Source organism: Sabethes cyaneus, chromosome 2, assembly GCF_943734655.1.
Source record: "Sabethes cyaneus chromosome 2, idSabCyanKW18_F2, whole genome shotgun sequence".
NCBI lineage: Eukaryota > Metazoa > Arthropoda > Insecta > Diptera > Culicidae > Sabethes > Sabethes cyaneus.
Window position 1 is genome coordinate 179,189,746 of NC_071354.1, and position 21,017 is coordinate 179,210,762.

Sequence of the window (21,017 nt, forward strand, 5' to 3'; positions counted from 1 at the left end):
GGCAGAAAACTTCAATTAATCTTCGTCAGCGAAAACGGAGAGGTTATCGAGAGAAACTTAACGACCTAACCATTTTACGTTCCGTCATTCTTGAGCCTCTCGGCTGGCTCCAAAACCTCCTATTCGCAAATTAGTGGGGTAATGAATACGTTGATAAAGTTATTAAAACGCAAATAAGAAACGTAACGACGTTAATTTGCCGGTATGGCACACTTGGAAACGACTTTTCTCGGTAATGACTAGAAATTTGCCTTGCATTTAACTGTATTATTACGACCAATTGCAAAAAATAAAAGGAACCTCGTTGTGTCTAATAGTACCATAGTTTGTACGACCAGAGGTGAAGGCTATGGGCGAGACCAAATAGAAATAAAATGCCTTTATAATTACAAACACACGTACGAGCTAGAAAGAAAAAAACAATCGAATTCAGTACATTCGGGTTAATTTATGTACGCATAACACACAATCATTATCCCTTGCTGTGAATGAATTAATGAGCAAGTTTAGTACCTTTCTGCCATTGCAATTGGTTTGAAACCGAGCCCAGTTGTTAGAAGAGATAATGAATGCTGCATCATAAAGTAACCAACAATATTCTCTCAGGTGAATAAACATTGAAAATTTGTATTAATTTGGATTTTCGATTTGTTGAAGATTTAGTAGGCTTTTGATTTACGCAGTTCCTAATTTTAGTTAAATGAGTACGGAAAGCCTTTTGAAGGAACTCATCCTATTAATTTCTGTGCAAGTTGTTTGTGTCTACTTTCTGGATGCTGTAGTCCGATTTATCGCAATTTTTCTTCTATGAACATCATCATTGTATTTAGTTTTCTGATTGTTTGTTATCTGGGAAGCAGTTCCTTTCTTTTTTCTTTATAATGTAGAAAGAAGTACTTCCGTACTTTTTTTACTGCTGAATGCATTTTTATCCCCTATGACTATCTTTGTGTCATGTCCTGGGCACTCTCCATATGTTTTTTCGAGTAGTTCATTGAAATCCTCTTTCACATCATCCATCGGGTTTATCATTATAACACGCTTCGTTTGTTTCCCATGTGATAAAATCCGATTCCATACTCTGCTTCATTACGCCACTCCACAGTGGTCCAATCAGCAAAATACGTGATCGTGTGATATCGCACCAAAACGTTTTTCGCATATAGTGTCTTTAGGAACATTTCTTGGTATAACAAGCCCCTTCTTGTGAGAGAAATCTTCGGGAGGTTAATTCCCTTAAAAGTGAGATAAGAAATTTATTTTCTCGTACATTCGAGATACAGGTTTGGTGCTTTCGGCAAAGTTGTAGTAAATCTCAATGCAAACGACTTTGTCAAAGACACCATACTTGTAACTCTTCATGGAAATTATCTATGAAGCGTTATTCGTGGACAAACCCTTTAAAACAGTTTTGAAACCCTGACTTATTCTGGTCAACTTTTACGTGTTCATAGTGTTCTAGAAAGTTGTTTGTCTTGCTAAAATCAACGTTTTTGTAGAACATTATTATAAGAGATTTTGTGCAGTTTCGGAGATCTTGGGCATTTTTGATGAAAAATAGTACTACTTTGAGCTTAAATATTTCCCAAGGTGGCAAATGGTGGCAGACCAAACAACTCGTACTTTTGGTGGCAGGTGGCAGTATTGATATTTACTACAACTTTACCGAAAGTGCTAAACCTGTATCTCGAATACACGAGAAAATAATTTTCGTATCTCACTTTTAAGGGAATTAATCACCCAAAGATTTCTCTCACAAGAAGGGGCTTGTTATACCAAGAAATGTTCCTAAAGACACTATATGCGAAAAATATCACGTTTCGGCGTTATATCAAACGATCACGTATTTCGCTGTGCACTCTTGTAGATGTAACACTTGAATATCTTGCCTACAACAGGATTGATTGCTCGGAATTCGCGTTCTCCCGTATTCATCCATCGCACTATCTAGAAGGCCGCAACCTCGACCTTCATTTTCTGCAGCTCTTTTGCTAGATTACCCGCGCGTGCTGGTTCAAGTTTAATATTAGGTTCGATTCCTAATCAAGTCCAGATAATTTTCGGGTTGGAAACGTTTTGGACTAGCCTTGGACATTTTTTGAAATTTTGATATTCACTTGAAAGTTTGATATGTCTGTATTAGAAGCCAGTTCGCTATTTGTTTTTATCACCTACATTGTTATATCATAAATATCTTAATTAGATAAATCGTCCCGCTCAAACCGTTGTAGGGGTATGAGGTGGGATCATCATAATCATCATTTATCATCATCAAGTAGAGTTCTGAGTCCAAGATTCCAATAATCGTTGTCCTTTTTCGTTTGTCTAGGTTCATACCAATTATTCCGTTATGGTTCAGTTCCTAAAGGGCTGCGATGTCTGGCGTCTTATCTGGCGAGACACGACATTTCATAAGCCAGCAGCCCGCTCCGTACCAGTCGCTGTCGTACGCCGCCCCTAACGCGTACATGATTAGGAAACGGCTTGTCGCAACACTCAATCAAATTGACAGATCGATAGCCAAGGCAGATCGATGGATAAGGCAGACCGGTAGGCAAGATATGCCGAAGGACTAGACCAAATGATGAATAAGACCGACTGATAGACCAAACAGACTGGCAGGAATGGCAAACCTATGAACATACAGAAAAATAGACAACACAGCCTGACCGATGGACAGAACTGTACGATGAAAAAATTCGATCGATGAATAACACATAGCGACGGACAAGATCGACCAATGGGCAAGACAGTCCAGCATCCAAGACCCACATGCTTGGATGGAATCCATCGTGTTTTCGGTCTACAAGAAAGGAGCTTGTGGTGACGTGACTAACTACCGCGGAATCACCTATCTGAGCAGTAACTCTAAACTCCCTGAAATTCTTAGAAGCCAGCAGTTGATGTGCGAAGCAAAACGGTACAGACATATTCCAGCGTTACGGGACACTATCCTTACTATGCAGATCGGTTCCTGTTATATCAAATCCCTGGTATTCTAGTGGAAAATGAAGTACTCCTTAAACAACTATTTTACAAGGTATTTGCCAAAAAATATTGGTGAAACAGGAGGCGATTCACAGGGTAACAAAGGGTGCTTATTGTATCCCGTAACGCTGGAATGTGTCTACATCTCTTGTGATCAGCACGGATTCTACTCTGAACACAGAGCTGTCACTAATTTTGCATCATTCACATCATATTGTGTACGAACAATAGGAAATGGTGCTCAAATAGACACAGTGTACACGGACTAGAAAGCTGCTTGTTACTAAGCTACTTGTTACTAAGATAGTGTTTTGCTAACTGGTTGAACTCATGCTTAGTTAATCACCGCCTCTCAGCATAACTAGGCAACGCATCTTTCAGTGAATTTTGCAATCAATCTGGCATCCCACAAGGAAGCAATCTTGGACACCTACTCTTTTTCTTGTTTTTCAACGACATTTGCACTGTGCTTTCAAGAGGATGCAGATTGCTCTACACTGATGACCTAGGAATTTACGTATTGATCAAATCGTTTGAAGATTGCCATAATTTGCAAAATCACACTGATGTATGGCCTGGCGGATTGGCGTCAAAAAACTGAACTTTCGAAAAGTATGTGCAAGTGTGTGGTAGACCAGTGCACAGTGGTCCAAATAGCGAAATACGTGATCGTGTGATATTGTGCCGAAACGTGAAGTTTTGCGCATATAGTGTCTAGGAATATTTCTTGCTGTAACAAGCCCCTTCTTGTGAAAGAAATCTTTGGGTGATTATTTCCCTTAAAAGTGAGATACGAAATTTATTTTCGCGTATATTCCAGATACAGGTTTGATATCTTTGGCAAAGTTGTAGTAAATATCATTACGAACAACTTTTCCAAAGACACAATACTTGTATCTCTTCATGGAAATTATTTCTGAAGCGTTATTCTTGGACAAGTCCTTTGAAACAGTTTTTAAACCCTAACTTATTCTGGTCAACTTTTACGTGTTCATAGTGTTCTAGAAAGTTGTCTATCTTGCTAAAATAAACGTTTTTGTAGAACATTTATATATGTTATTTTCTGAAGTTTCGGAGATTTTGAGCTTTTTTGGTGAAAAATAGTACTTCTTTGGGCTTAAATATTTCCCAACGTGGCAAATGGGCTTAAATATTTCCCAAGGTGGCAAATGGTTTTGGTTTTGGTATTTTGGTACAGAGTTTGCTTTCATTTTGTTTTCAATTTTATTGAAAGAAAGTGTATTGACCTATTTTATATATGATATAAATAAACCTACAATATTTAAATTAATCTATTTTCGTATATAATTTTTTTCTAGTGAAACGGGCACTTCAAATTATATGATGATTGTAATATGATGTAGATATGAAAGCAAAAAGACAACTAATTCAGCTTTTCCATTAATATTGCGTAACAACAAGATTAGTATTTCACTTGATATTTTTGATAGCTAAAGTAGAATGTCACGGCTTGGAATTTTTGCAATCAATTTTGATATTTTAACCACTAAGTCGACCAAAATGGAATCACACCGAGTAATTAAAATCAAGGAATCAAATTTTGTTTTGTTTTAACATCAAGGAATCAAATTTTGTTTTTAATTTGCTCTAAAGCTTTGCTCGGGTAATGTGTTTTGCTTATGAAATATTTCATTTCACGTTACTGAAAAACATTGGAAGGGGAAAACTTTTGATGACCGAACGATTGGCATATGAAACAAAATAAACAATATTTGCACATTGAAATCATTTGTCAGTTCCCGGGTATGAAATGGGGAAGGCAAACAAGAACGCGACCAATATGGCTCTAGCCATCTCAAGCCTCTACCTAGCGCCTCCACGCGGCCATACCCGGTAATGCTTGATTGAGTAGCTAAGCTAGTAGGTGCGATGCTGCGTGGTTCCCGGCTGCCTGATTTCAAAACTGCGATTTTGGGCCCATGACTGACCCACACGGTCTTCTTCTTCTTCAGCAGCATAGAGCCGGGGTGGCTCGTGCTGTTTCAAGCACTCGTCTCCATTCAATTCGGTCTTGGGCCACTCGTCGCCAATTTCCTAGTCGTCTCAGAAGTCGCAAATCGCTCTCGACCCGGTCGAGCCATCGTGCACGTTGGGCCCCCCTGTTCGTGGTGCCGGTGGGGTTGTTGAAGAGGACTATTTTCGTCGCACAGTCGTCCGGCATCCTTACGACGTGTCCGGCCCACCGTAGCCTGCTAACACGGTCAGGTAAGCTTAATATGTTATTTTAATGATTTGTTTTGTTTTAGCTCGTCAAGCACCTACTGTACAGTGCTAAACTTTGGTCGTGACAAGTTTGAATAATGCATTATACACTGAAGTCACTTATGACGCGGTGTGTTTTTACGCGACTATTTTTACGCGAATTTCGGAATTTACTTACTTAGGTGGCTTGCCGTCCTAAGACAAAGCCTGTTGAACAAGGTTTCTCCATGTAACTCGGTTGAGGGCTACCGCTCTCCAATTCCTCGGACACCGAGTACTCTCCGCCAGATCTCGCTCCACCTGGTCTAACCATCTTGCTCGCTGCGCTCCTGGTCGTCTAGTTCCTACCGGATTTGAGGCAAACACCATCTTTGCAGGGTAGTTGTCCGGCATTCTTGCAACATGCCCTGCCCATCGTATCCGTCCAGCTTTAGCTACCTTCTGGATACTGGGTTCGCCATAGAGCTGTGCGAGTTCATGGTTCATCCTCCACCTCCATACTCCGTTCTCCTGTACGCCGCCGAAGATCGTTCTTAGCACTCATCGTTCGAAAACTCCGAGCACTCGCAGGTCCTCCTCGAGCATTGTCCATGTTTCATGCCCGTAGAGAACAACCGGTCTAATAAGCGCCTTGTACAGGGTGCACTTTGTACGAGGACTTAGTCTGCTCGACCGCAATTGCTTGTGGAGCCCATAGTAAGCACGACTTCCGCTGATAATACGCCTCCGAATCTCACGGCTGGTATCATTGTCCGCCGTTACCAGTGAGCCAAGGTAGACAAATTCATCGACTACCTCAAACTCATCGCCGTCGATCAATATACTACTGCCCAAGCGGTGTCGTTCGGCCTCGGTTCCGCTGGCCAGCATGTACTTTGTTTTAGACGTATTTACCTTTAACCCAATCTTTTCTGCTTCGCGCTTTAGTCTGGTGTACTGTTCAGCCACCGCCACAGATGTTCTGCCGATAATATCCATGTCATCGGCAAAGCAGACGAATTGACTAGATTTGTTGAATATCGTGCCCCACGTGTTGATATCCGCTCGGTTTATAACACCTTGTAGCGCTATGTTGAACAGCAGGCATGAAAGACCATCACCTTGACGAAGCCCTCTGTGTGATTCGAATGAACTTGACAATCCACCCGAAATCCGAACACAGCACTGTGTACCATCCATCGTAGATTTAATCAGTTTGATGAGCTTCCTGGGGATTTCGGAATTTACGCGGTTTTTTAACGCGAATTTCGGAATTTGAGCGGTTTTTATTTACGAGAATTTCGGAATTCACGCGGTTTTTACGCGATTTTCGGAATTTACGCGGTTTTTTTACGCGAATTTCGGAATTTACGCGGTTTTGAGTTACGCGGGATGTATCCTTCGCGTGAAAAGCGACTTGAGTGTATTTTATTCGACGGATTGCTGGTGAGATTGTTCTATTTTGATCCATATATGCTCTATTTCATTTTATTTTCAATATTATATTCATATCGCATATTACTGGGTAGAAGAACACCTATGAAGATTGCGTGAGGTTTTGCGCATCCTCTTAAAGTAGGTGTTCAACTAACGTACCAATGTCTACAATCATAAGGACATGGTCAGGTGTATGGTGTACTTACGGGTATACTATATCAGCCACCCATGGTGTGTAGGGTTGTCTATGCTATGCTTCTTCTTCTTCTTCTTCTTCAGCAGCATAGAGCCGGGGTGGCTCGTGCTGTTTCAAGCACTCGTCTCCATTCAACTCGGTCTTGGGCCACTCGTCGCCAATTTCCTAGTCGTCTCAGAAGTCGCAAATCGCTCTCGACCTGGTCGAGCTATCGTGCACGTTGGGCCCCCCTGTTCCTGGTGCCGGTGGGGTTGTTGAAGAGGTCTATTTTCGTCGCACAGTCGTCCGGCATCCTTACGACGTGTCCGGCCCACCGTAGCCTGCTAACTTTCGCTAGATGTACGATGGGAGTCTCCCCAAGCAGTGCCTGTAGCTCGTGATTCATACGCCTCCGCCACTCTCCGCTTTCAGTTTGTACTCCGCCAAATATCGTCCGCAGCACTTTCCGCTCGAACACGGCAAGGGCGCGTATGTCCTCCGTAAGCAGCGTCACGGCTTAAAGTCCATAAAGAACTACCGGTCTAATAAGAGTTTTGTACATTGTTAGTTTCGTGCGGCGGCGCGCGCTTCCTGATCGTAGCGTTTGACGAAGGGAAAAGTAGGCCCGATTTCCCGCTTGGATACGCCGCTGGATCTCCTTACTAGTGTTGTTGTCTGCGGTCACCAGCGATCCCAAATACACGAATTCCTCTACCACTTCTAGTTCGTCGCTGTCAACGGTTACTGTCCGTGGGAGGCGCACATTTGTTTCCTTTGAGCCTCTTCCTTTCATGTATTTGGTCTTCGACGCATTTATTTTTAGCCCAATTCTCCTAGACTCCGCTTTCAGTCTGGCGTAGATTGCCTCCGCCGTCGCAAAGTTCCTGGCAATGATATCGAAGTCATCTGCAAAGCCTAGAAGTTGGCTACTCTTGGTAAAAATCGTGCCTCTCGTACGTGTCGTGATGTTAGAGAAGAACCGGCCCTCTATGAGAACGTGGTCAATTTGGTTCATTGTACGTTGGTCAGGTTGGCGCGGGAAAAAGGTGCTTCGGATCACCAGGCCTCGGGAAGCTGCGAAGTTTATACATCGTTGGCCGTTATCGTTTGTGTCGGTGTGCAGGCTATGGGGTCCTACCACCGGTCTATACATTTCTTCCCTACCGACCTGGGCGTTCATATCCCCGATGACGATCTTGATGTCCCGTGACGAGCAGCTGTCGTACGTTGCCTCCAGCCTCGCGTAGAACGCTTCTTTCTCATCGTCGGGTCTACCTTCGTGCGGGCAGTGCACGTTAATGATGCTATAATTGAAGAAACGACCCTTTATCCTCAATACACACATTCTCTCGTTGATCGCCTTCCAATCTATCACGCGATCCTGCATTCCGCCCAGCACTACAAAGCCCGTTCCCAGTTCGTTGGTAGCGCCACCGCTCTGGTAAAACTGGGCCTTTCCGCCACGTATCTTCCATACCTTCTCTCCTTTGCGACAGATTTCCTGCAGAGCTACGATGCCGAGTTTGCGGGGTTCCAGCTGTTCAATCAGCACCCGCTCGCAACCTGCGAAATTTAGCGAACTGCAGTTCCAAGTCCCGAGTCTCCATTCGTCGTCCTTATTCCGTCGCCTAGGTCGATGCCGAATATTCCGCTCCGAATATGCTTGAATGTTGTTAGTTTGTGTTGTTTAGGTGTGTAGCCGTACTGGGGCAACACTACCGAGTCTCGTGATGGGGCTGCCATCTTATAGTGCCGAGACTCACTACCTCCTTCCCGGTTAGTATACGACCTTAGTTTCCACCGGGGTTGGTTACCCGATCTCCGCTAAGGTTGCTCGTATTCCGGCTGGTACCACGAGGAGGTCGGGATCGGAGTTGCTGGATAAGAGGCTAACGACCACTATGGGGTCTATATTCCGCATTATCCGGCCGTTTACCAACCATGCTATGCTATGCTATTAAAATCATGTGTCAGTTCCCTTGGTAGTTTCTATTTTTATCGGTGTAACAAAGCAAAGTGTGAGTTGCACAAAGAAAGTTATTATCATTCGGTTTTCATGTCACAGTCAGCAGCTAGAATGATTTTACTAGAAATTGAAATTGACTAATTAAGCATAGATGGGTAATAAAAGATCCCTTCGAATGAACAATAAATTTTCAGCAGTCTCCGTACTTGTGCAGCATATGCACATTAAATTTGATCGTGCTTATTGGTATGATAGGTGGGTAAAATCAATGCGCCATCGAAATTTTGCAGTCTTTGAAAACTAATTATTTTAAAAAAATAAATAGCGTAGATGCTCCAGTAGCTGTGGTGTGGTGTGGTGAAAACTCGAAATATTCCATAATTTTTTCAGATTTTGGTACAAGCAAAATGAAAGCAAACTCTGATACATCATAGGCGTTCCATTTAGACTTGGTAACAATATATGATTTTTCGTTGATATCAACAGTAGAATATGGAATATTATTTCAATTATTTCAGTTATTTCAAGTGTACTTTCATGAAAAAATAGTTATTAACTCAATCGCTACGTTTCTCCGATGTTGCCGGTAAGAGTTAATAAATTAAAATTATATAATTAATTGAGATTTCGCCAACCAGTAATATAATCTAATGGAAATGTATCGTATTTACCTTGCAAAATGACGGTAATAACACACATAGCAATATTTTTGCGGCTTTACTACAGGTTTATGCCTCAATGTCATAAGGAATATCAATTTCAAATCCTTGATTATCGAAGAACCGTTGGATAGACACTTCACACAAGCACACAAGATGCTCTCGGAGCTTATTGCTCCGTTTTTTTTTGGGTTTAGCTTTCAAGTTCCATTTCAAAAACGGAGTGATTTTCGTTTGAAAATTCATTCTTCGTACACAGTTTCAATTCTCAAGCATCGCGCGCCATCACAATTGTTTGATCAACATCCTCCCGGTAATGTTGGTTGGCTTGCTTGGAATGTCAGTTCGCTTAGTTGGCATTTTTCAGCGTTCATATATGCAGTTTAGACAACTGTGTAGAAAGACGAAGTAAATTCAATGGGAACATGATGTTGCTATTCATGTACAGTATGAGGCATGTAGTACGGCAGCCGGCGGCGTGGTATAGCGGTTTCGGTTACCAAACGATGATGCTTCACACATTATGCTTGCCAAAGGAGCACTTTATCAAAGCTGTAGGCTCTCTAGGCTCGGCTGGCATACAGCAGCGTTTGCTGCGCTGGCTACATTGGATAATGTCAGACAGCCAGCTCGAGTTGAGCAGAAGTTCATGCAAGAGGAATTATAATGCAAAAAAAACTAGAGGCAAGCATATCTGTTTGGGCTTCTTAAGCCGGCAACACGAAGATGAAGAAGGTTGAATAACTGGGGGCGCAGAAAAGTGGTACGCGTTTCTTTCGTAAGTCGAATCTATTAAGCGCCAGTCTCGGGGAAATGAGCACCCATCAGCGATGTATCTTTGTTATGAATAACTGTTAGATATGGAATTTGATCAAGGGTGCTTACATGCTAATAAAAATGTTGTTGCTTCTGGCAACACCATGATGATGATGATAGCACGAAAAAAGTATCTTGCAGGAAACTTATAATATATATTGAGTAATTGTTCCGGAACTGTAAGAATGTAATTTCAACGAGAGCAATGATGCTTGTTTTTCGTCAAGGAAGTTTAGATTTCCAGTTCGATAAACTTTGTTGACACTCCTCAATCGTACAATGTTGCGATGATTGACTTGCTAAGAGAGCATCCCACCACTTCATCAACAGTTCAGTCTATATCCCACTATTTACGGTTAGATGAGTGTAATCGGTCCAATCGAACTGATGGTTTGCTAGTAACTGCAGGGCATTTCTCTAAGACTGAATCTTATATTCTCTATCATCACAGTCCGGCAAGTTTCCGATATGATACAGGAGAAACATCGATAAGCACTCTTTTTGTATCCACCAGTAAGCAAACAGGGGTCATCAAAGCATATCTACAACCACAAAAGCTGAGCTGTATATTTGGGTCAGAACTCTACAAGCGATCTTCACCTGGATTGCTGATACAGCTGTTGCTCTTCCGGCTTCGTTGCCAGCATACTGTTGAACCGGGTGCGTCCATCGATTTTAAGGGTAAAAAAATTCAGCGAAAAATAATAGTTTAAATTCTCTTTCGATTGGCCTCTAAAATCCGCACCTGTTCGGTCTGTCCATTTTGCAACTCACATGGAAATCCTTTTCACGCTCCTGTGTTTATGCCAACATCTTCTAAAGTGCTTTGAACCACTGCCTCTGCTACTGCTGTAGATGTAGTTTCGAATGCCGGATATCTGTTTTACACACTCTGCTCTGTACAACACTTGAAAAGTGCAACATTCATGCTGCTGCCCCGGGGGCAACGATTCGAAACGAAACGAGGGAATTGAACTAAATAGATTAATAGATGATAGATCGAATGTAACACACGTTCCGAGTCGAGCAGCAGCAGCGGGATGAGACGCTCGCTGGTGGTTAACACGTCGTGGGCTACCGTTGGTTGGTGGGTTGTTGTTGCGAAACCGTATCGGTCCCACCTATGATGTAGGTATGCCGGAATCATACTGTTCACACGAAATGCACCAGCGATTATGGGTAGCTTCAGCGCGATGATGCTCGGATACAAGACGGGTAAGTGCTTGTGCTTGGGTTTCGTTCCCGATTAGCGCTGAATGACGGACGGGTATGTTCGAATAGTCAATTAAAGGGATTTTCAGGTCGCAACAACCCACTTGCTAGATACAACTATGGAAGCTTTTAAATTTCTCCACTTATTATATGTGGTTTTGTTTGGTCAGCAATTTGAAAAAAAGATTAATTTTTATGTTCGGATCAAAACTATGATAAAAGGAGTTAGGATGTCAAAGATTTGAATGAGTTCGTCGTTCAGCAATATCTTTAACATGGCACAACGATAGTGAAATACTTTTTCCCATGAAAAATATTTTGCAAAAAACTTACAGCCAGTAGAATAAACGAACATATGAAGCGGAGCTTCTTGATATGCCCAAAGATAAGGTGGCTGTTCAGGGGTTTCAAAATGTAACGATAATGATGGTTTGGTGAGGACTTTCACGAAATGTCAAATTTCTGCTATTTTCCGTTAAAGCCCTTCCTTTGTTTTGTAAAGCCATTCCCAAATTCATACTACGAAATTAATCACAAATAGAATCTACCGCTTTCAACATGATTCTACTCCTTAAAGCAACACAAGAGTGGTGTCGTCAGAATTTACTCTATTTCACCATATCATCATAAAAAGTACCTGTACCAGTACCTGATCTCAATTCCCTAGATTACGATGCCTGAGGATATATTCTCTGCGAAACTGGGAACACAAAATGTCACCCTTCATAATAATTCAAGAATCTTTGAGTAACTACGCCAGACTGAAAGCGGAGTTTAGGAGGATTGGGCTAAAAATAAATGCGTAGGAAGAGGCTCAAACGAAACTTGCTGGTGAGATTGTTCTACTTTTACCTATATATACTCCATTCATACTATATATTTTGCTAAATCGTATATTGCTGGGTACACGAACACCTATGAGGATTGCGTGAGTTTTTGCGCATCTTCTTGCATTAGGTGTTCAACTAACGTACCCATTTCTACAATCGTAAGGACATGGCCAGGTGTATGGTGTGCTTACGGGCACATCATATCAGCCACCCATGGTGTGTACGGTTGTCTATGCTATGCTAGGAAGAGGCTCAAACGAAACAAACGCGTGCCTCCCATGGACGGTAACCGTTGACGGCGACGAATCAGAAGTGGTAGATGAGTTCGTGTATTTGGGATCGCTGGTGACTGCGGACAACACTAGTAAGGAGATCTAAGTGGCACACCTAAGCGGGAAATCGGGCCTATTTTACCCTTCACTACGCTTTAAAACTTTAAAACGCTACGATCGGTACATACGCGCCCTTGCCGTGTTCGAGCGGAAGTTGTTGCGGACTAGATTTGGCGGAGTACAAACTGAAAGCAAAGAGTAGCGGAGGCGTATGAATCACGAGCTATAGGCACTGCTTGGATAGATTCCCATCGTGGGCCGGACACGTCGTAAGGATACCGTACGACAGCCCGACGACAACAGTTCTCTTCAGCAACCACGAACAGAGAGGCCGAACGTGACATATGGCTCGTCCCTGTCGAAAGCGATTTGCGATTTCTGAGACGACTGGGAAATTGGCGACGAGTGACCCAAGTTGAATTGAGACGACGGCTTGAGACAGCACGAGCCTGTCATGCTAGGCTGCTATATCTATGCTGCTGACGATGACAACTATTTCCTCCGTTTATTGAAAAGACTGCCATTAAAAAAATAAATTAAATTGACGTGCCCAGGTTGGAGCCCATTTAGCTCCACCGGGTGACTAACGGGTGACAACTTAAATTTTGGAATTTTTTTCTCGAACTGTCAAAAACAGACAAAGATGCATGGAGAAGATCTGATCTAGTGAAATTAAAGATACAATATCCATTGTTGAAAAAAAAATTAGTGTACTTTTGAAAACGGTCCGCAATCGGCAGTTCGGCGCACGCTATGTCCGAAGATACTTATTAGTTAACTTACATGCACCTCAGATTTTTCTTCACAGGATGTTAGTATTAATCAAAACAATTAATTTAGAGAAGGTCTTAAAATATTCTATCTTGGGTTTTTTGAAAAATTCAATTTTCAAGGTTATTTAGGGGTCATCCCCTCTCAAGAGATCATATCCGTTGTAATCGACCACCTCCGATTTCAACCAAATTTGGTATAATTGCCTATTCAGACACCACATTTAATTTCTCAAAGTTTTGTATGGATTGAACTACCCCCCTTGCAGGGACATGCAGTGAAAAATGAGTATTTCCGAAAATCTGAGAAAAATGGAGAAGCGTCACTGCAAGGGGGATTGATCAACTGGTTTTTTAAGGTAAGCGCTTTCATTTGGTACTAAGATCGTTGAAATTGGTTTTGTGGTTCCGGAGATAATCGTGTCACGTAGTTTTCACATTGTTGCTTATAACTTTTAAACGAAAAGTCGGACCACGAAACAAGTGAACAACAATATTCTCCACTGTAATACCTTTCAAACAAAAGTAATAGCAGACAAGCCATCTTAAGGTTAAGCCATCTCCGAGAAATAGGCGATAGAAAATAAGCATCGCACACACACACATTCACACACACACATTCACACACACACACACACACACACACACACACACACACACACACACACACACACACACACACACACACACACACACACACACACACACACACACACACACACACACACACACACACACACACACACACACACACACACACACACACACACACACACACACACACACACACACACACACACACACACACACACACACACACACACACACACACACACACACACACACACACACACACACACACACACACACACACACACACACACACACACACACACACACACACACACACACACACACACACACAGACATTGCTCAATTCGTCGAACCCTATCGATTGGTATATGTGACTCGGCCCTCCGGGCCTTAGATCAACTTCGTGTTTTTCTACCAATTCCTAAACGTTTGTTATATAGTATAACAAAGGTAAAAATATTGACAAAGAGAGAGAGAAAGCTAACACATATATACTCTCATTTCTCTTTGAGCTCGTTTATTGTGGAGTATAGGAGCCTCAAAAAAATTCCAAAATTTTATCTGTCACCCGTTATAAGATTTCTTAGGAGTAATTCGGAAGGCCAGAGTTTTTTTTTCATAACGGTAGTTTCTTACAATTGGCGGAGAAAACAGTAGCCATGGTTATTAAGTTTCTCTTCCTATAACAGTAGCCATGGAGAAAACAGTAGCCATGGTATAGCGTTCCTCTTTGTCCACTGGAGGATCCGCGGTTTCAGCTAAGCAATAATGGGAGCCAATTAAAACCATTTATTAGGGTGAACAGACGGTTGGTGACCGACTGGGTAATGCGTACCATCGGCGCCTTGTGCACTGGGCATAAAATAGACCCCACAGTGGTCCACAGCCTCTTACCCAGCAACTCCTACCCCTACCTCCTCCCCTACCTCCTCGTGATACCAGCCGGGATACGAGCAACGTCGGTGGAGATCGGGTAACCAACCTCGGTGAAAACCAAGGTCGTATGTTGACAGTGGAGGAGGACTACTTCGAGCTACGTTGGCCCTTCGGCGATACTGTGGGGTTGGTTGCGGGCTTTGCAAGGGTAAACCACTAAAAGAATCAAAGTAATGGACACCGTAAGTAATAATAATTTCTCTAATCGGAACAATCGGTAGAGACCCAGGCGACGAAAACGGTATAACGATTGGAAATTAGGAACATGGAACTGTCGGTCTCTAAATTTCCTCGGAAGTACCCACGTGCTTTCTAAAGAAGTGAAGAGCCGCAAGTTCGACATCGTAGCGCTGCAGGAGGTATGCTGGAAAGGAACGATGGTACGTACGTATAGAGATGATCATACCATCTACCAGAGCTGCGGCAATACACACGATTCATAGTGATGGGCCGGATGCAGAAGCGGGTGATGGGGTGGTGGCCGATCAACCCCCGAATGTGCAGATTAAGAATCAAGGGCCGATTCTTTAATATTAACGAAACTAACGTGCACAGCCCTCATTTCGGAAGTACCGATGATGACAAAGACGAATTCTACGCGCAGTTGCAACGTGAATACGACCGCTGCCCAAGACCAGTTGTCAAAATTATCATCGGGGACTGTAACGCTCAGGTTGGTCAGGAGGTGGAATTCAAACCGGTGATTAGACGGTTCAGCTCTCACCCGCGAACGAACGAAAACGGCCTAGGACTTATCGACTTCGCCGCCTCCAAGAACATGACCATACGTAGTACCTTCTTCCAGCATAACCTCTACCATCGGTACACCTGGAGGTCACCCAACCAGTCAGAATCACAATTAGACCACGTTCTGATAGATGGTCGGCACTTTTCAGACATTATCGACGTCAGAACCTATCCGGGCGCTAACATTGATTCGGATCACTACCTAGTGATGGTAATGATACGTCAAAAACTATCTGTTGTGAACAACATACGATACCGGCGCCCGCCAATTTAGCGCGACTGAAGCAATCGGAGGTCGCCGAAAACTACGCGTTATCTCTCGAAACCGCGCTACCGGAAGAGGGAGAGCTGGATGAAGCCCCTCTTGAGGACTGTTAGAATGCGGTGAAAACAGCCATTAACAGCGTAGCGGAGAACGTCCTAGGCCGTGTGGTACCGAAACGACGTAACGAATGGTTTGACTAGGAATGCCAGCAGATATTGACTGAGAAGAACGCAGCGCGGGTACAAATGCTGCGTAGAGCCACCCGTCAGAATGTGGAGCGATACAAACAGAAGCGGAGGCAGCAAACCCGACTCTTCAAGGAGAAGAAGCACCACCAATAGGAGAAGGAGTGCGAAGAACTCGAACAGCTGTACCGCTTTCACGACACACGGAAGTTCTATCAGAGACTCAACGGATCTTGCAAAGACTTCGTGCCGCGGCCCAAAATGTACAGAGATAAAGATGGAGGTATCTTGACTGACGACCGTGCGATGATCGGAAGATGGAAGCAGCACTACGATGAACACCTGAATGGCGTGCAGGCGGAAGACCATGATGGCGGAGGAAGTGACCACGTTGGTGCAGCAAGCAACGAAGATGTGCGACCCCCATCGATAAGGGAAGTTAAAGAAGCCATCCAGCGGCTGAAGAACAACAAAGCAGCGGGAAAGGATGGCATTGGAGCGGAACTTATTAAAATGGGCCCGGACAAGTTGGCCGGCTGCCTGCATCAACGGATTGTCAAGATTTGGGATACGGAACGAGTACAGGAAGAGTGGAAAGACGGGGTTATCTGTCCTATCTACAAGAAAGGTGATAATCTGGATTGTGAGAACTACCGAGCAATCACTATCCTGAATGCCGCCTACATAGTGCTGTCCCAAGTAATCTTTCATCGACTATCACCAGTAGCCAATAGATTTGTGGGAAGTTACCAGGCCGGCTTCATGGAGGATCGGTCTATAACGGACCAAATCTTCACCCTGCGGCAGATCCTCCAGAAACCTGTTCATCGATTTCAAAGCCGCATATGATAGCGTAAACCGACAAGAGCTATGGAAAAATTTGGACGGAAACGGCTTTCCAGGTAAGTTTCCATTCGAATCTCGCAGGGGACTTGGACAAGGAGATGGTCTTTCCTGTCTGCTATTCAACATTGCGCTTGAAGGTGTTATAAGACGAGCGGCGATCGAAATGCGGGGCACGATTTTCAATAAATCCAGTCAATTTTCTGCTTTGCTGACGACGGATGATGTCGGCAGAACATTTGAGACGGCGGAAGATCAGTACACCAGACTAAAACGCGAAGCAGAGAAGATTGGATTGAAGATAAATACGTCTAAATCGAAGTATGGACCGAGCGACTAGCAGGAGCACAACAGGGTGATATTGCGTCGCAAAGTTGAGGAGTTTGACAAAGGAGGGTTTGACATCTCTATACTACCGAATATAATTTCAAACCATTAGTCTATATCTGCTTGCATCCAACTCCAAGCAGCGTGGCATCATTATTGGAAAATAACATAAACAGGAGAGATCCTATGTTGCTACCTTAAGGAACACCCGAATAGTTGGTAAACCAAGAAGGGAAACAAGAGTAATGCTGCACGTGTAGTATTCCGTTGCCTTAGCAAGAACCATATGATTCCAAGATGCACAGAGATGCGAAATTTTGTGCAGTTATCGGTTTCAGTATTAGATATCGGGTAGTATGATGTATGTCTAAATTTCACCTCAGTAATCTCAGTAATTGAGCGTAAAGCATTGTTCGTTTGTATAACATAAAATTTAAAATTTCGATGTGAAATAATCCTTTTTACTTGTACAGCAAGCTAATTGATTTGAATAACTAGCAATTTCTGCATGACCAAATAATTTTAGGGCTATACATACCGTTGCAGAGAAGGGAAATTATCGGTTCCGCAAACGATGAGCCACTTAACACATCCGTTGCTAATCGCCCCACACCCTAAACGGAGTGCAGCACAGCAGTCGGTGGGAGCATACTTGTTCGGGTGGTTCGGATCAGCACCGGAAAAAAGTACCCTCCTCGTCGTGAAAGAACAATCTGCCACAAGTGAAGTGGTTACTAGTACTCTATATTCCCAAAGCATGTTTTTAGTTTGTCTGCTCGCTCCAACACGGCGGAGTCCAACACGTTCAGCTCCCCCACACAACTATTTTTCCAATTTTCTCGTTCGTTTTATCCCTCCAGTAGTAGTCCAAGCAACGTGATCCAAGCCAATCGGTTATCGGGGTAAACTCGAACTTTTAATTAAAATTAAATTCAATCGAGATAGTACGAAATGGGGCGGAAAGTGTTAATGGTGGAGATGCACTTTGCGGTTTTTGTGTTTCTTTTTACGGGCTGCGGAGTGTACCTGAGTAAATGAGCGATAAGGATACTGCTCACTAGGCGCTGAAGTTGGTTTTGTGGGCTCCATAAAGTATACAACTTTTTTTGTTACTGGATTCGAACCCCTTCTGGATCGTGAGTCATTGCATTCTTTAGCAGCGAAATAATGTACCTTTACCTTCTCATGTAGTCGTCTTGGAATGATTTCGTACAGAATCATAAAACACAAGTCAGGCGGCCACTTTTATGAGCGTGGAATATGCCCTCAAAAGGAGCAGTCGATCCGTCGGTTCTAAGTGTAGTTCCGCCATGGGGACAATGATGACGTGATTCTTTGAACAAACTCCTTCTTTCTCTTTCTTTCCCGGTCAGGCAGTATATTAAACGCCATATTTTACAACCAAATTCAGCTGAGAAGTTGCAGTCGAAACCGGTTCTGCACGGTACTGGTACTGGTTCGACGGGATAAAAAGCAACAGACTGGCTTGTGACTCATTGAACTGGATTCGAGAAAAGTTCATGTAGGTTATGTGTTCCGCAATCAGTGAGGATTTAATTTACATTTACGGTAAGTAGGTTAGCTTCGAAGTGTTTTGCCGTTCGTTCTTCCAGCGGAAAGTAAATTTGCGCTCGAATTTCTGCACTTGATTTAACTTTGTAACGAATCACCTTTAGAGATTTCACACCTTTTGCCCGAAGTGTTTATCTAGCGTGCGAGTCACAATCGTACGATAATCAGGCGCATCCTAGCAGTCCCAGCGAAATAGCGAAGGGGCCCTAAGTAAGAAAGCAAACGACACTCCTGGAAGCCTTGATTTCGACTTGATTATGCACAATCACTGCAATACTGGGCGGCGAAGAGCAGTTCGTGATCGGAAAAGTTTCCCGACCCGCGCCGATTGGTTGGTGGACACTGTTGAAAGATAAACCAGTGCAAAGTTGTTAACTTTCAAGAAATGCCCGTTTTCGACAGTTTATAAAATCTGAAAAAAAGTGCTACTAACTTCTTTGGAATAGATAAGTTTTTTATTTTTGCTTTGACATTTTCCACTGTATCGTCTTCATGGCAATTGAAAGCTTAATGTCGAAAGTGCACTCTCGTAGCGTCTTGCACCCAAAACGAAAGAATTTACACATTTTTTTAAAAATTGCGTTCGAGCCTTACTCCTCTTTTAGCAGCATTTGGCTGTACAAAATTAGTCATCCACTGAATTAAAAGTGAACGACAGGGAGCGTGTCCTGTTCTGGGTGTACAGTCGCTTCGCTCTTTTGACGACGGAGGCTGTGACATCGGACCGGTGCAGTGCGGTGATTCTAGTCGCGCTTCCTTCGAGCAAAAGTCGAAAGACTAACTAAATTATAGTTTGCGCTGCATTGATTTACGGTGTGGTCTTGGCTTACCGAAGCTGCCTCCTTTCAGCGCCAGCATCTCGGCAGCTTAGTTCCTTCCCGAGTGAACTTTAGCGAGTTCTTCCAATATAATGGCAATTGGTCGCAGGTGAGTAAGCAGCAAACTGCTACCGGCAAGGAGGATAGCATTTCGATTCTGGTGGCTGAATTGAAGGAATTAGACTTGTTTCGCCGCTGGAAGGGGAGAATGAATTTCAACGGATCGATAGACAATGAGTAGCTTTAACATTGTAATGTAACCAATCCAGGACTTCGAGTCAATTCAAATTTTTATACTAGACATTCCATTATTCCATAAAAGCAATTGATTTGTTATTTCAAATTAATGGTCAAAATGTTTATTTTGCCAGCTTTTCATCTCATTAAAAATTCAATTTCCTATCAAAGCAAGTAACATCACCAGCCTGACTTATCCATCAATACTGCTAACAAGTTGTAACAATTTAAATTCAAATTCGACCTATTCTGAGTACGTTTCCATCAAACAATGCCTGCAGAGATGAGATAACCCCCCTCCTCCTCCTCCTGTACTCACAATCCCACTTCACCAACCGTACAGCATTCCAGATTCCAGTCAAATCGCAACAGTTAGGATTCCAAATTTCTGTTCTGCTTAGCAGCAAAACATACTTAGCCCGCGGGCAATTGAATCCACCGAATCCGAGGAATTCAATTACCGTAGGGCAGACGGGACCAAAACCGAGGTGAACCAGCAAGCGAGCGAGCGAGCGAGCAAGCAAGCAAGCAAATCCTCCATGAACATGAAAGTCAGGACGCGAAATAAGCAAGGAAAGTAAAGCAATAAAAATGCGGTGATAAAAACAGTCAAATCCGTAAGAGCCTCCTTCACTGAGGCTGCGGCATCGGCACCGAGCACGCGGACCGCGCGGTATAAAGCCTAGAGCCACGAGGTCCCAATCGTTTATATGTATCGATGATGAATAGCGGAGCAGTGAAACCGGTGCTTTTGGAATCAGCTACTTTCCAGTCCCGTTGCAGGAGCCTTCTGCTGGTCTATAAATAAGTTTTACATTGTTTTTATTAGCATTCTGAACGTTTCCTTTCGCTCGCTCTCTCTTTCTCTGTTTTTCTAGGCGCTAGCTGTCAGCCTCCCGCAGGGTCGGGCTCTCAATCTGTCCTCCATAACGGTTGGTTAGCTCAGCTGACTCAATCATCGTTACTTTTCAGCGTGATTCAATCCAACTAAAGGCGAGCGTAGAGTTTTGTCACTGAAAGCAGCTGGGGCTTAAAAATAGAAAATAGAATACAGAACATCCTCACCTATAAATTCATTTTCCAATCAGGCAATCTATATGCATTAG